The sequence below is a fragment of the Megascapheus bottae genome, chromosome 14 (genome assembly GCF_031878675.1).
Source record: "Megascapheus bottae isolate mThoBot1 chromosome 14, mThoBot2.hap1, whole genome shotgun sequence".
NCBI lineage: Eukaryota > Metazoa > Chordata > Mammalia > Rodentia > Geomyidae > Megascapheus > Megascapheus bottae.
Window position 1 is genome coordinate 20,309,758 of NC_143522.1, and position 16,594 is coordinate 20,326,351.

Below are 16,594 nucleotides of genomic sequence, written 5' to 3' on the forward strand. Positions count from 1 at the left end.
CTCGTTCCTCTCACTGTTGGCGTAGAGGAAGGCAGTTGATTTTTGAGGGTTAATTTTATAGCCTGCTACCCTTCCAAAGATTTGAATCAGCTCAAGGAGCTTGGGAGTAGAGTCTATAGGATTCTTTAAATACAGAGTCATGTCATCTGCAAAGAGGGAAAGAAAAAAGGAAAAGAAAGTTTTACTTCCTCTTTACCTACTTGGATCCCCGTTATGCTTGTTTCTTGCCTTATTGCACTGGCTAGGAATTCTAATACTATGTTAAAGAGAAGTGGAGAGAGTGGGCATCCTTGTCTCCTTCCTGATTTTAGAGGGAATGGCTTTAGATTTTCACCATTAAGTGTAATACTAGCAATGGGTTTGTCATACACAGCCTTTATTATATTGAGGAATGTTCCATGGATTACTACTTTCTGCAGAGCTTTTAACATAAAGGGGTGTTGGATCTTGTCAAATGCCTTTTCCACATCTATTGAGACAATCATGTGATTTTTGTCCTTCTCCTGTTGATGTGTGGAATTATATTAATTGATTTGGGTATGTTGAACCAGCTTTGCCTCCCTGTGATGAAAGCTAAACATAGAGCTCCTCTATGACCCAGCAATTCCACTACTTGGCATTTATCCAACCATCCAGAAACTAGGGCATACTAAATCCACTAGCACAACAATGTTCATTGCAGCATTATTCACCATAGCAAAGATATGGAACCAACCTAGATTTCCCTCAGTTGATGAGTGGATCAACAAGTTGTGGTATTTGTACACAATAGAAATCTATGCTGCTCTCAGAAAAAACGACATCGCCCCATTTGTTAGGAAATGGAAAGACTTAGAAAAAATCATATTAAGTGAAATAAGTCAGACTCAAAGGAACTTAGGCTCAATGGTTTCCCTCATTTGTCATAATCAGTAGAAACCTTGGGCTCTACTAGCAGAGATATGCAATAGAGCAAAACCTTGATACATAAGGCCATATAGTATGAAGCTAATTGAAAGGACCTCCAGGATATGGAAACAAAAGCCATATAACGAATGATTGTTGTCCTTAATGTACTATGTTATCTCTCATCTCTTTTGCTGTCCCTTGGGTATGTCATATGGTTACAGTTATCTGATATATTTGTTATCTGATATATTGGATTTATTTGTATTTGGTTATTTGAATTTGGATAGGGAGGGGGGAAAACCAAGTTGGGGGGGTGAGTGGGGGGGAGGGTAATGGGGACCAAGACATGTGAAAGGGTATCAATGTATGTGAATTAATGCACCCTCTATCTGGCAAATATCATGTAACCCTTTTATTAATTACAATAAAAATATTTAAAAAATTTTTAAAAAGTCAACCCTTTCCTTTAAAAATTAAAAGCACTGGGACTGGGAGCATCATCTAGTGGTAGAGTGCTTGCCTAGCATGCACGAAGACCCTGGACCTATTCTGCTGTCCCAGATACACAGAAAAAGCTGCAAGTGGTGTTGTGGCTCAAGCGGTAGAGCTCTAGCCTTGAGAATGCCCAAGGACAGTGCTCAGGCTCTGAGTTCAAGCCCAGGTCTGGCAAGAAAGAGAAAGAAAGAAAGAAAGAAAGAAAGAAAGAAAGAAAGAAAGAAAGAAAGAAAGAAAGAGAAAGGAAAGAAAGAAAGAAAGGGAAGAAAGGGATGGAAGGAAGGAAGGAAGGAAGGAAGGAAGGAAGGAAGGAAGGAAGGAAGGAAGGAAGGGAAGGAAGGAAAAAAGAAAGAAAGAAAGAAAGAAAGAAGAAAGAGAAAGAAAGAAAGAAAAAAGAAAGAAAAGAAAGAAAGAAAAAGAGAGAGAAAGAGAGAGAGAGAGAGAGAGAAGAAAGACAGATTTTAAAGGTTCTAATTGTAACTTTACTTGAAACTTTTATACTGGTGATGCAGAAAGAGGCCTAGAAAAAGAAGTGGGGATATATAAACTTTGATTCTGACAATTTAGACTTATTTTTATTTAAATAAATTAAACTGGAAACTGGAAAAATTAGCTTTGATTTGAATATCTCCTAGACCAAAGATTTGTATTCTAGATCTATTTAACTAAGTTGAGTATTCATTAGCAAGATACAGGAAATCTTAATTTTATGAAAATTACTTTTGAGTTTCTTGTTGATAAATCTTATCAACATATTGTACTTCAGTGCAATCACATCTTTTCCCTCAAGACCCTTGGAAATGTTTTATGACCAGCTGAGAATCTGTTTCTCAATTTTTAAAACCAACTGTTATAGATCAAGTTAAGGAGAATGAAATTTTCAATAATATTAAGGTTTCTAATCCAAATCCATGCTATGTATTTTCTTATATTTAGTTTTCTTTAATGTCTCTTATATTATGAATTATGAAAGTAGAGGTTATGCATTTTGCTGGGTGTACACATCTATGATTCATTTTGTTTGCTACATAAATTGTTTTCCAAATGATTTTAGCCAGAATAAAGAAGTAAATTTGAATTTAAATAGAAATAATGAAGCGAATTATCTTGCTAAACTCTTGTATTATTTTGCCCAATTTTTCTTTTTATGTTTTAGAAATTCTTTAGCATGAATTCCTTCAGATTCCTTGTTGATTTTTAGTATGCAGTTTCATTTTTCCCCTCTATATTCTAATTGTGCTTTTCTCATTTTTCTTCTCTATTGCAGTGTTTCCGAAGTCTAGCACTGTGGAGATATTGAGATGGATACCCTGTTTGGTTGCTCGACCTAAAAAAAATGTATGTGGGGAGAAGGAAGATGGCGCCGAGACAATAGGGACGCAGCCTAGCTCTCTCTGACAAAAAGAGAGAACCAGGGAGTCCCACGAGCAAACTACCTTACGAAATCCAGAACAACAAACTCAAAAAGCAACGGAGAAGGACTCAAACCAGAAAAGAAATCCAGATAAAGCTCACATCCAACTTTCTCAAAGAATTCGGAACGCGAGGACCCCTCCCCCACCTCTCGCTGCTGGATCCAAGCCGAGAAAGCCACGGAAAGCCGTGAAAGCCGCGGAAAGTGGCAGCTGGCGCCTGACCAAGCCGCGAAAAGTGGCTTGAGCGGGTGCCGGCTCCACGCTGGGAAAGAGGCTGCGGGCTCTGGCTCTAATCCACGAAAAGTGGGGGCAGTGGAGGGCTCCAGGCTGGGAGCCCAACGGCTGCAGAAACCAGCACAGAACCGGGCCAGCGAACGGCGGAAGCAGCGGAACCCAGACGCGGAACCAGAACAGCAAGCAGCGGAACCCGGAAGCAGAACACAGGCGGTGGTGGAGACCCGAGGGGAGTGAAAGACTCCCCACCACCGTGGAGCACCCGCAGACGGACGCAGAGGCGTGAGTCATACAGCGCATCCCCAAACACATCGGGAAAGCAGAGCGGGTGCCAAGCAATAGAACTTAACTCAGACCCCAACACCCCGCCCGAGAAAGACTGGCAGGAGCAGGGGGCAAGGAATTTAGAATCCTGTCCCTCCCCTTAACAGCCCCCTCCCTCAGGCCATTGACTGGAGATTGACAGGCGGGCTACCCATAAGATCCAGCACCCCACCAAGGGAGACGGGGCTCCCACCCGCCCACCAGGCTCCTCTCCCAGGCCGCTGGATCTGGAGAGTGGAGGGCTTTGGGACCCTGCCTTACAACAGTGGGTACGGGGTGTGGGTAAATAGGAGCCAGCATCTGCCCCCCCTCAATTCTTGAGCGGGGCATTCTCCAGCTGGGAATCCTGAGCAAGACACCACCAAGGGCCCCCCCACAGTCACAGACTCTGACAAAGCAGTGGAAACACAGCAGGGATCTGAAGGGCCCACCAGCAGCCAAACCCACCTTCTGAGAACCAAAAAGGTGCGGCTCCGCCCTTGGAGCCCACGTCCCCAGCTGGGCCCCACCCCTGGGAACAGAGGGGTCTCCTGCTGGTCCTGCTGAGAGCCCCTGAAACTCTCAATCCCCAGACCCTTGGCTTGGGGCCGCCTTCTGGAAGCAGCACAGGAAAACATCCTCCAACCTCGCTCAGACGGAAGCTCGCAGATCCATCCCACGGTCCAATGTGAGGCCACTGGTTGGGCTAAGAGCTAGTCGTGCAGCAATACATAAGTTTTATTCTAATACTTTCCAAACTTTGTACTCAAATACACTACCTACTTACCCCCTGACCTCTCTCATTCTATTCTTCTATCTCTGGACCTCTGCTCGTCTTTCAACCCTTATACTGCTTGGATCTACACTTGATTGCTGTTGAGCAACACTGTATATCTAGGTGTTTAATTATTCTCTAGGCTCAGAGAGACTTAAAGACAATAGAGATTGGATTGAGAAGCTTATTGTTTTGGGTATAAATCGCTTATCAGTAGATTATTAGACTGGTCGGTAACTGCACAAAAAGAAAGAGTGATAACACCAATCAAAACTTGTGAACATCTAGAGTCTTCCAGCTACAGAGGTCTAGGTTGGTTATATCTGAAAAACTATAATCGTGTTTAGTATTAATCTTGCTCCCATTTTCAAATGGGCAGAACAAGAAACTCAAGAAAAATGTCAAATCAAGAAACATCATCCCGACCCCCCCCCCACCCAATGTAAACAGCCAATGGAACAGTCACTGGCAAACCTAGAGGAGAGTTTTCCAAGTGCTTTACAAATGCAATTGATAAACATCATTAATGAAAAATGTGAAAATATAAAGAAAGAGATAAGGGAGGAAGCCATAGCTGAACAAGAGGAAACCATAAACAAGGTGATAAGTGAAAAAGAAGAAGCCATAAAGGAGACCATAATAAAGGTTTTTCAAAGAAAGATGGATGAATTCATAGAATCCACAAGTAAAAAGGTGACCAAACTCCAGCAAATGTTCAAAGAAAATAAAGCTACTGAGCTAACCACTCAAATAGAAATCAAGGAGCTAAAGAAATCCATACATGATCTAAAAGAAGAGATGCAAGGCATCAAAAATGAGCAATTAGAAGCAAGGGAGATGAAAAATAAAGTAGATAGCTTTGATAGCAGGTTAGACAATGCAGAGGAGAGAATTTCCAGGGCTGAAGATAATTTAGTTATTATAGAGAAAGAACAGAAAATGAGTCAATCCAAATCTAGGAAAAATGAGAGAGCGCTTCAGGAGGTCCAAGATACAATTAGGAAACCTAATTTAAGGCTAATTGGTATTGAGGAGGGCGTGGAGAAAGAGGTCAATGGTATTGGAAATATACTTCAGGCAATCATCTCAGAGAATTTCCCAAATATCCAGAAGGGCAGACCCATCCAGATTCAAGAAGCTTTTAAAACCCCAAACAGACCTGACCAGAAAAGAACATCCAACCGCCACATCGTAATCCGAACTGGATCAATAGAAACCAAAAAAAGGATCCTAAAGGCAGCCAGGGAAAAGGGTTCAGTAACCTATAAAGGAAAACCAATCAGAATAACCCCAGACTTCTCACCAGAGACCATGCAAGCAAGAAGTGACTGGAAGCATATATGTCATGCCCTTAAGTCAAATAACTACCAACCAAGAATACTGTACCCAGCTAAGCTCTCATTCATAACTGAGAGAACAATAAAAACATTCCATTCCAGGGAAAAGCTGCAACAATATGTCTCAACAAAACCAACACTACAGAGAGTTCTCAAAGAGGTTCTATACATAGAAAACCAAAATAAATGCAATGTAGGGAAAGAAATGGCACCTAAACAGCATACCATCTAAGGACCACAAGAACTGTCAAGACAAAGGCCCAAATAAAAGCTTTTAAAAATGGTAGGACCTAATAAATATCTCTCAATCCTAACTCTCAATATCAATGGACTTAACTCTCCAATTAAATGGCATAGGCTGTCTAGTTGGATTAAAAAGCAAGAGCCATCATTCTGCTGTCTTCAAGAGACACATCTTACCCAAGAAAACAATCATCTTTTGAAAGTGAGAGGTTGGAATAAACTCTATCAAGCTAACGGCCCCCATAAACAGGCTGGAGTTGCCATCCTCATATCAGATAAAATAGACTTCAAACCAAAATTAGTAAGAAAAGACAAAGAAGGTTACTGCATACTACTAAAGGCATCTTTCCTCCAGGAAGACATAACGATCCTAAATATTTACACACTCAATCCCGGAGCTCCAAACTTCATCAAGCAAACTTTACTTACACTGAAACCATACATAGATCGAAATACAGTGATTGTCGGTGACTTTAACACACCACTCTCACCTATGGACAGATCAACAAGGCAAAAACTCAACAGAGAAACCTTGGAACTGAACAACTATAAAGACCAACTAGATCTAACAGACATCTGCAGAATATTCCACCCAGCAACAACACAATATACGTTTTTCTCAGCAGCACATGGAACATTTTCCAAAATAGATCACATCTTAGGCCATAAAACAAACCTGGACAGATTCAGAAACACAGAAATTATTCCATGCACACTCTCAGACCAGAAAGGCATCAAACTGGAACTGAACACACATCTCCACCAACGAAAACCCTGTAACTCATGGAGACTGAACAACACATTGTTGAATCACCAATGGGTCATCGAAGAGATCAGAACAGAAATCCAACAGTTTATGAAATTTAACAGTAAGGAGCACACAAAATACCAACTCCTTTGGGACACAGCAAAGGCAGTACTCAGAGGAAAATTTATAGCGCTGAGTGCCTACAACAACAAGTTGGAAAAATTGCAAACCAACAAGTTAATGTCCCACCTTAAGCTCCTGGAAAAAGAGCAACAAACCAACCCTAATCCCAGTAGAAGAAAGCAAATAATTAAAATCAAAGCAGAATTAAATGATTTGGAATCCAAAAAAACTATAGAAAGAATCAACAAAACAAGGAGTTTGTTCTTTGAAAGAATTAACAAAATTGACAAGCCCTTAGCAAGTCTTACCAAAAAAAGAAGAGAGCATATCGAAATAAACAAAATCGCAGATGAAAATGGTAATATCACGACAGAAATTACCAAGATCCAGAATATCATGAGGGAATACTTCTCAAACATTTACGCCAACAAATTTGAGAATCTAGATGAAATGGATGAATTCCTAGCCAATATTAACATACCCACCCTGAACCAAGAAGAACTAAGCCAACTCAACAGGCCTATTTCAAGCTCTGAAATAGAAATGGCAATTAGAGAACTTCCACCTAAGAAAAGCCCAGGGCCAGATGGATTCACAGCTGAATTCTATAAGGTCTTCAAAGCAGAGCTCACACCAATACTCCTCAAGCTCTTCAACGAAATTGAAAATGAAGGTTCCTTACCAAACTCATTCTATGAAGCCAGTATAACCCTCATCCCCAAACCAGACAGAGATTCATCAAAGAAAGAGAACTATAGACCTATATCTTTGATGAACATCGATGCAAAACTTCTCAACAAAATACTGGCCAACCGTCTACAACAACTCATCAAAAAAAATTATACACTATGATCAAACTGGATTCATCACAGGGAGGCAAAGCTGGTTCAACATACGCAAATCAATTAATATAATTCAACACATCAACAGGAGCAAGGACAAAAATCACATGATTGTCTCAATAGACGCAGAAAAGGCATTTGACAAGATCCAACACCCCTTTATGTTAAAAGCTCTGGAGAAACTAGGAATCCATGGAACATTCCTCAATGTAATAAAGGCTGTGTATGAGAAACCTACTGCTAGTATTACACTTAATGGTGAAAATCTAAAGCCATTCCCTCTAAAATCAGGAACGAGACATGGATGCCCACTCTCTCCACTCCTCTTTAACATAGTACTAGAATTCCTAGCCAGTGCAATAAGGCAAGAAGCAAGCATAAAGGGGATCCAAGTAGGGAAAGAGGAAATAAAACTATCCCTCTTTGCAGATGACATGATTCTGTTTTTAAAGAATCCTATAGACTCTACTCCCAAGCTCCTTGAGCTGATTCAAAGCTTTGGAAGAGTAGCAGGCTATAAAATCAACCCTCAAAAATCAACTGCCTTCCTTTACGCCAGCAGTGAGAGGAACGAGGCAATAATCAGGAAAGAAACTCCTTTCACAATAGCCTCAAAGAAAATAAAGTACCTAGGAATTAGCTTAACTAAGAATGTAAAGGACCTTTTTGACGAAAACTTTAAAACCCTAAAAAAGGAAATTAAAGCAGAACTAAGGAAATGGAAAAACCTCCCATGCTCCTGGATTGGAAGAATCAACATTGTGAAAATGACAATCTTGCCAAGAGCTATCTACAAATTCAATGCAATATCCATCAACATCCCAATGTAATTCTTTAAAGAAATAGAAGAGGCAATCCAAAATTTCATATGGAATAATAAAAGACCCCGTATAGCAAAAACACTTCTTAGCAGAAAGAACAGCGCTGGAGGAATTTCAATTCCAAACTTTAGACTCTATTACAGAGCTATAATTCTCAAAACAGCTTGGTACTGGCACAGGAACAGGCCTGAAGACCAATGGAATAGAAGTGAAGACCCAGATACTAAACCACAGACCTATGGCCACCTAATCTTTGACAAGGGAGCCAAAAAAATAGAATGGAAGAAAGACAGCCTCTTCAACAAGTTGTGCTGGCAGAACTGGTTAAGCACCTGCAGAAAACTAAAGTTGGATCCTTCTTTGACACCCTGCACTAGAATTAACTCCAAATGGATCAAAGACCTGGAGGTAAAAGCTGACACACTGAAAACTTTACAAGAAGGAATAGGAGATACACTAGGCCTCCTTGGCACAGGTCGAAACTTTCTTAATAAGGACCAAGAATCACAACAAATCAGAGAAAGGCTGGATAAGTGGGACTGCATTAAACTGCAGAGATTTTGTATGGCAAAGGACATAGCTAGTAAACTAATCAGGAAGCCTACAGAGTGGGAGAAGATCTTCACCAACCAAACAACGGACAAAGGCCACATATGTAAAATATATCAACAACTCAAAAACTTGAATCACTCCAAAACTAACCTCCAAAGTAACAACCATTCCATTAAAAAATGGGCCAAAGACTTAGAGAGTCTTCTCTGAAGAAGAAACAAAAATGGCCTATAGACACATGAAGAAATGCTCAACCTCTCTGGTCATAAAAGAAATGCAAATCAAAACAACTCTAAGATTCCACCTCACTCCAGTTAGAATGGCCAGGATCAGGAAAACGAATAACAACAGATGCTGGAGGGGATGTGGCCAGGAGGGATCACAAGTACACTGTTGGTGGGAGTGCAAACTCGTTCAACCACTATGGAAAGCAGTATGGCAGTGCCTCAAAAGGCTAAACATAGAACTCCCCTATGACCCAGCAATTCCACTACTTGGCATTTACCCAACCATCCAGAAACAAGGACATACTAAATCCACTAGCACAACAATGTTCATTGCAGCACTATTCACCATAGCAAAGATATGGAACCAACCCAGATGTCCCTCAGTTGATGAGTGGATCAACAAGTTGTCGTATTTGTAGACAATGGAATTCTATGCTGCTGTCAGAAAGAATGACATCACCCCATTTGTTAGGAAATGGAAAGACTTAGAAAAAGTCATATTAAGTGAAGTAAGCCAGACTCAAAGGAACTTAGGCTCAATGGTTTCCCTCATTCGTCATAATCAGTAGAAACCTTGGGCTCTACTAGCAGAGATCTGCAATAGAGCAAAATCTTGATACATGAGGCCATATAATGTGAAGCTAATTGAAAGGACCTCCAGGATATTGAAACAAAAGCCATATAATGAATAATTGTTGTCCTTAATATACTATGTTGTCTGTCATCTCCTTTGCTATCCCTTGGTTATCTCATATTTGTATAGTATCTCACTTTGTTATCTGATATATTGAATTTATCTGTATTTGGATATTTGAAATATGATAGGGAAGGGGGGAAAACTAAGACGGGAGGGGGGTTTGGAGGGGAGGGAAATGGGTACCAAGACATGTGAAAGGGTATCAATGTATGTGAATTAATGCACCTTCTATCTGGCAAATATCATGTAACCCTTTTACTAATTACAATAAAAAAATTAAAAGAAAAAAATGCATGTGAAAATTATTTTTTTTACTTTTTTAAATTGTCAATATAATGTGTAGAGGGGTTATAGTTACATTTGTCAGGTAGTAGGTCCATTACTTCTCATACATTGATACCCCTTCTCATGTTTGTCCCCATTCCCCCTCACCTCAACCCCTCCCTATCATCTTGTTTTCCCCACTTCCCTTTCCTATTTCCAATAAACAAATAAATCTATCTACAATATACCAGGTAATAAAGTCATATACAATAACAATAAGAGACTAACCATAAGGGCAAAAACAGAGAAGAGAAATAATACATTAAGACCAATAATCACACAAGATAAATAATTCATAGATCTTTTTTTACACATGAATATAATCTAAGTCAATATTCCATTTGTAACTAGAAGAAAGCATTTTCTTTTTAATTGCTAGGTTACAGTTACATTCATCAGGTAGTAGGTGCATTGCTTCTCACCAATTGATACCCCTTTTCATGTTTTTGTCCCCATCTCCCTTCCCCCACCCCCTCTCAATCATATTATTTTCCTCCCTTCCCTTTATTATTTCAAATAAACAAATACAACACATTTACAACAGATTGTAAATGTGTTGTAAACATATATACAAAATATCAGGCAACAAAGTCAGATACAGTAACAACATGAGATTAACCATAGGATAAAAAAAGAGAAGAGCAATAACACCAACCAACCACAAGAACACCAACCACACAAGATAAAGCTCTTGTTTTCATTTCCTAGAGTTCCTTTCATTTAGTCTCATCTCAAAACCTAGGTACATAAGGTCATATAGGATGAAAAGAGCATTTTCAAACTTCGTTTCTAGATGTAACATTTCATGAATATCAAAATATTCACATTGATTGACAGTGTTATTATATCAACACTGTTATTCTACTGTGATTTCTTCTACATATGTGCTTTTGTGAGTATATACTAAAAAGTTTTAAGATGAATTGTGATAGTGGTTGTACATGTGTCTTAACTTTATTATTAGTTTTGTTGTAAAATTTTGGTGTGGGCACATTTAGAATCTTCCTAAATCTTGTTTTTATTTATTGAAAGAAAACTTATTCCATGCATTTGAACTGTCCTATTGAAACGTAGGCAGCTAATCTAATGACCATATTGTGCTTTAAAAGATTATATACAGCATAGTCATGGCAACTTGAAGAGCCATGACTATGGATCTCTATAATGTCAACATCTTCTAAATTAAATAACCTGGCTCAAAGTCTCCACTAATTCAAGGAGATAGCTGGCCAAGAACACCTATATGACAATGATAAGAAGTGGAGAGCTGTCAACAAGAAACTGAACCCTCCAAGCCAGAAACCTGCCTATTCCAAAGTGTAAGGTACTCCTACTAAATATGTTATCTGTATTTATGTATTCCCTCTCATCATCCCTGGATAGAATTCTATGGCCAGAATCCAATTGTAGAGCTAAAGCTGTACATTATGTGATGGCCTCAACACAGGGCTAACCTTACTGTCTGCTAGGTAGATGGCTGTGTGTATAAAAGGCCAAAAGGATTGACTTAGAATTTCTGGAGCAGGCTGAAGGTCTATTCCAACGAGAGAAGGATGATTTATCGTAAGAAGTCAGAGCAGAGTCCTTGAATCGGTGTCAGAAGACTTGAGTATAACTAGGGCTATGACAAATGGAACTAAGGAGTGTTATGACATCAAGACCCAAATGGGTGGTTTAGTTCCTGACAGCCATTCAAGTCCTGAGAGCTTATTGATTGCTCCAGTAATTTCTGCCCCGTGGACTAGAGACAGAATTGTTATAAGTGGTGCCAAAGTTTTGTCAACGTTTTTAGAATCCATAGTTGTGTACAATGCAGAAGACTACCATAACCAATGAATCTATGGTCTACTAGTTGAAGGAATAAGGCTTTCTCTTTCCATAGTTAGACTAGAATTTGGCTTCTTTCAAAACAGTTTACTATCTGCTTAGAAACAGTGATGCCTGGAATTCCTGAAACGGGGTTATAAAAATTCCTACTTGAGGAATCTGTGGGAAATAGAAATAGAGCTTAGAAGTCAATGCGAATTTAATAAGCCAAGTTAACCTTGATGAATCAGGAAACTATTTTCCCTTGTTTTGGTGGTAATTTCATACTTTCTATTAGATTATCATTCTAGAGAGTTGTCTCATGTATGTGTGTGTGCGCGCGCACGTGTGTGTGTGTGTATCACACCTTTTATTTGTTTACATAGACTGGTGGGATGATGTCTTTTTTAATATAGTGTTTTACAGTATAAATGTTCTTACTGTGACTTTTGGTCATATACTAAATGAAGTACAATAATAATGATATTGAATTACCACGTTAACTTCAGTGAGATTTTCTGAGAAATTCTTTGACATACAAAGGTTTCTAGGTAATAAAAATTTTGCAGACTATTCTGTTGAACTTAAAGCTACAGGCAATAAAACAGAAATTTATACTTACACACACAAACACACACACATATATTTAGTCACAGTCAGATTTCATATTAATTTGTGTTATTTATTTAGCCAAATATCCACGTTTCTTATTCCAGAAATATTTTAGTTTGATAATGTTTCTACAACTTTGATTCTGTGTGCCTTGTACTGATTCAACTAAGGAAAGTCCTTTTACAGAAACACCACAATTTACATAAATTGTATTTCTCTCTGAAAGTTACGTTGAATCTGTGGCATTACAATGGACTTTCAGCTTGAATGGGTTTTTAATTTTTTTTCTTAGAATTTTTAGATGCTTTTTTTGTGAATTGAAACTTTATTAAACTGCAATCTATATAGACCTCAAAATTTAAAAAACAGAAAAGAAAAAAAGAGAAGATTGCTTTGGTTGTTTTTGTTCTTTGTCCCTTCATTTGGCTCCAAATTGAAATTGAACTCTGTGTTACCTTGGGTCAGAAAGATTATTGCTTTACTTTTCCATCCCCAGTAGACCACAGTATACTTTAAGAGGAGTAATAAAATATCATTTAAATAAAATGCGCAAGGCAATAACTACTGATGTCAGTGCCGGGAAATATTTATCCATACAATAGTACAAATCTGACTGTGAAATAAACATTAGGCTCTGTAAATTTAGTAGTTTCCTGCTTAAAAAATACACACATGCTCAGTCCAGAATACTGGACTCAACAAATAAATAGTTCATCGTGTGCCAATGCTGAATTGCCAGATTGACCACACCCTATGCTGCACAGCACAAGCCACTATTGTTTGTGCAAGTGTATTCCATTCAATGCTAATTTTGGTAGGTAAATAATTTGGCATCTCTCAATTTCCTTTTGGTTTTAATGATGTATGGAGGAACGCGAGTTGGCACAGGTAAGAACAGCCCCCGGATTTAAGAAAAAGGTGAAGCAGACAGTCAAAACCTGGTATAGTCTGTCAAAAAGCTGGCTTGCAAGATTGGTTTGATGTGAATTCAGCCCAGCTTAGTGATTTTTCACAATAACATTGATATGTAAGAAGACTGTTGGCTGTGTTTTGTCATGGTGATGGTGATTTCTTTGGAAAGGTTAACAAGATGTAAGCATGAGTCTGTGGGAACAGCTCAAATTATGGAGTTTTTGTCTAGCTTGTAAGAGGCTATGAGGTCAATCCCCAGTTTATGAAATACAAGACTGAAGAAATATGCAGTAATTTCTAAGAGAAGACTGAGTAAATGAAACAATAAAGCTTGAACTTCAGTAAAGATTACCTTTTGAATAATTATACATACGATGTTACCAAAAAACAACAACAACAACAAAAAAAAAACACTGGATATATTTTCCTATTTTTTGATTCAGGGTTAAGGAACATCAATGGATGTCCAATACAATGAGAGAAGTGACAAACTCAAAATGCCTTTATAAATTTCACAGTATTTCACAATATATATCTACACACACACACACACACACACACACACACACATATCACATGTCACATAGGCATACACACCTTAATTGGAATTGTGGTCTCATAAAGCCATAATTCACTTACGTTGCACATGATATTTGTCATTTAATTTTGATAGCTGAACAAACTTTAAATATTTGAACTTATGAACAGTGTGAAGAAAAAAGAAATATATTATTACACTGGTGATGAGGAGAATATAAATGATGTGATCTATTATAGTGTACAAACCTTGATTGACACATAACTCTGAGAAAACAGAACAAATCCTGGCATTCTAATTTTACAAGTGGGAAATCTGTTGATTCACAGAGTTTAAGGTACTTGCCAAAAGTAACCAAATTAACATAGGCCAGTGCCCAAACAGAAAATGATGCATATATGGTATCTTATTGCTATCATCTTAATACTTTCTTTTTTATCCTGGTATAGGTTAAAATCTATTTGGAGAAAGGAGTTCTGGGAAATGATTAAATTGGGGCCTTGTTAGAAAAGATAGCGGAAATCTTGGTTCTTCTCTCTGCTCTCAGTCAGGTAAGAACACAGTATATAAAACAGCCATCTGCAAAAGAGTGACACCATGAATACAAAAAATTAAATCCTAGCCCTTTTAGCCTTGAAAATTGGGATAAATATTGGTTAAACCAAACTACTACCTAGTGATTTGCTATAACAGAAATATCTAAGAAAATTCTCATATTTATATGCAGAAAATTGCATTTTCAAATAAGTAAAGTGAAGTAAGGGCTTTTTCTGCTTTTCCAATTGATTCCCTGAAATAATTTAAGGTAGTAAAATCAAAGAAGTTATTCTGATTTGGAAGGTAATTGGGAAAGCACCATACCGACCTATACCATGAATTCATGAACCATAACCATGAATATTTCACAAATAATATTTTCCCCACTCTGTTTAATGAATAAATGGATCCTTCCACCTACTCACTTATGTAGTAGAAATCCAGTAAGTACTCCCTTTTCACAAGCCTTCTTCACTTAGCCATTTTTAACTACCAAATCTGATTCCAAATCTACCAGCTTCGCCTGCTTCATTAATATAGAAGGAGATGGGTTAAATGTCTCCCAGAGTAAGAAGACAGAGTGTTGATAGAAAGGAAGACACTGAAATATACTCTCATCAAATGGTGAGAAATTATATACAATGTTGACAGATTTGGTGTATTAATAAGTATATATTGATATCTTATTGCTATTTTAGTTTTCATTTCCTTAGAGATATGGAACTTAATATCTTTTCATGTTTCTTTGCTATGATAATTTTTTGTGATATATTCAGTACTTTTACTTAAACCTGTTGTTCATTTGCTTAAGGAATCATCTTGGGAGGAGACTATGAGTCACATGGAAAACTAAACAAGTAGAATTTCAGGCCTTGGTATGGCTCCAGCAGACAATCAACTTTCAACCAATATAAACAATTTTATTTTAAATCTTCAAATGTCATATATCTTCTTCAAGGCTCCATGGCTCAAGAATAAAAGCAGATTTAAACTTGTTCACCTTTTTAGCACGAAATCTTTTAGACTCCTTTTCATCTTCTTTTTTTCATATATTTTTAATTGTAATTAATAGAAGGGTTACATGATATTTGCCAGATAGAAGGTGCATTAATTCACATACATTGATACCCTTTCACATGTCTTGATCCCCATTTCCCTCCCCCCCACACCCACCCTCATCTTGTTTTCCCCCCCTTCCCTATCCAATTTCAAATAACCAAATACAAATATATCTGATATATCAGGTAACAAAGTGAGATACTGTAACAATATGAGATAACCAAGGGACAGCAAAAGAGATGAGAGATAACATAGTACATTAAGGACAACAATCCTTCATTATATAGCTTATGTTTCTATATCCTAGAGATCCTTTCATTTAGCGTCATACTATATGCCTTATGTATCAAGGTTTTGCTCTATGGCAAATCTCTGCTAGGAGAGCCCAAGATTTTTCTACTGATTATGACAAATGAGGGAAACTATTGAGCCTAAGTTCTTTTGAGTCTGGCTTACTTCACTTAATATGATTTTTTCTAAGTCTTTCCATTTCCTAACAAATGGGGCAATGTTGTTCTTTCTGACAGCAGCATAGAATTCCATTGTGTACAAATACCACATCTTCTTAAATCAAGTTTTTTTTCTTTTTCTGTCTTCCCACCTCTTTTCCTCCTCTGTTTTTTTCTCACTTTTCATTTCTCATCAATTAACTTGTTTTTTTTTGTTTTTATTTTCCCTCAGCATTCATAACTGCTAATTATACTAAGTATGCTGATGGTGTGGCTTATAGTCTCAAAAGGAATCCTGATGTGTAATAGAGAAATATTAGGTGCTGGAGCCAACATGAGTCCTCTATTACACATCAGGATAGCTCTTGAGATTATAAAGGACCTTTCTTCTGCTAATTTAGGATATGGAGTAAGGCTCTGAATCTTTGATGAACTCTGAGACTATGGACTTGGATGTAGAAGAAAAAATTGGTATCAGCTCTCTGGCTTAAGTAGTTGATAATATAAGAGTGATACATTTGATTTGCTGGCATAGCATAGTAGTAGCATGCTCGCCTAGCATGCACAGAGCCCTAGGTTCTTTTCCTTGGTACCATATACACAGGGAAAAAAAATGATGGAAGAATGATATATTGTGGTCATTTTAAGGCCCAGAAC

The 16,594-nt window shown here is 37.9% G+C and overlaps 1 long non-coding RNA gene across 1 annotated transcript; it reads left to right on the plus strand.

Moving 5' to 3' along the window:
* Positions 1-11,510: 11,510 nt before the first annotated feature.
* Positions 11,511-15,389, plus strand: LOC150054782 (uncharacterized). The gene is made up of 3 exons (XR_016537658.1): positions 11,511-11,587; positions 14,342-14,443; positions 15,241-15,389. It is a non-coding gene; the product is annotated as an uncharacterized LOC150054782 (long non-coding RNA).
* Positions 15,390-16,594: the final 1,205 nt, after the last annotated feature.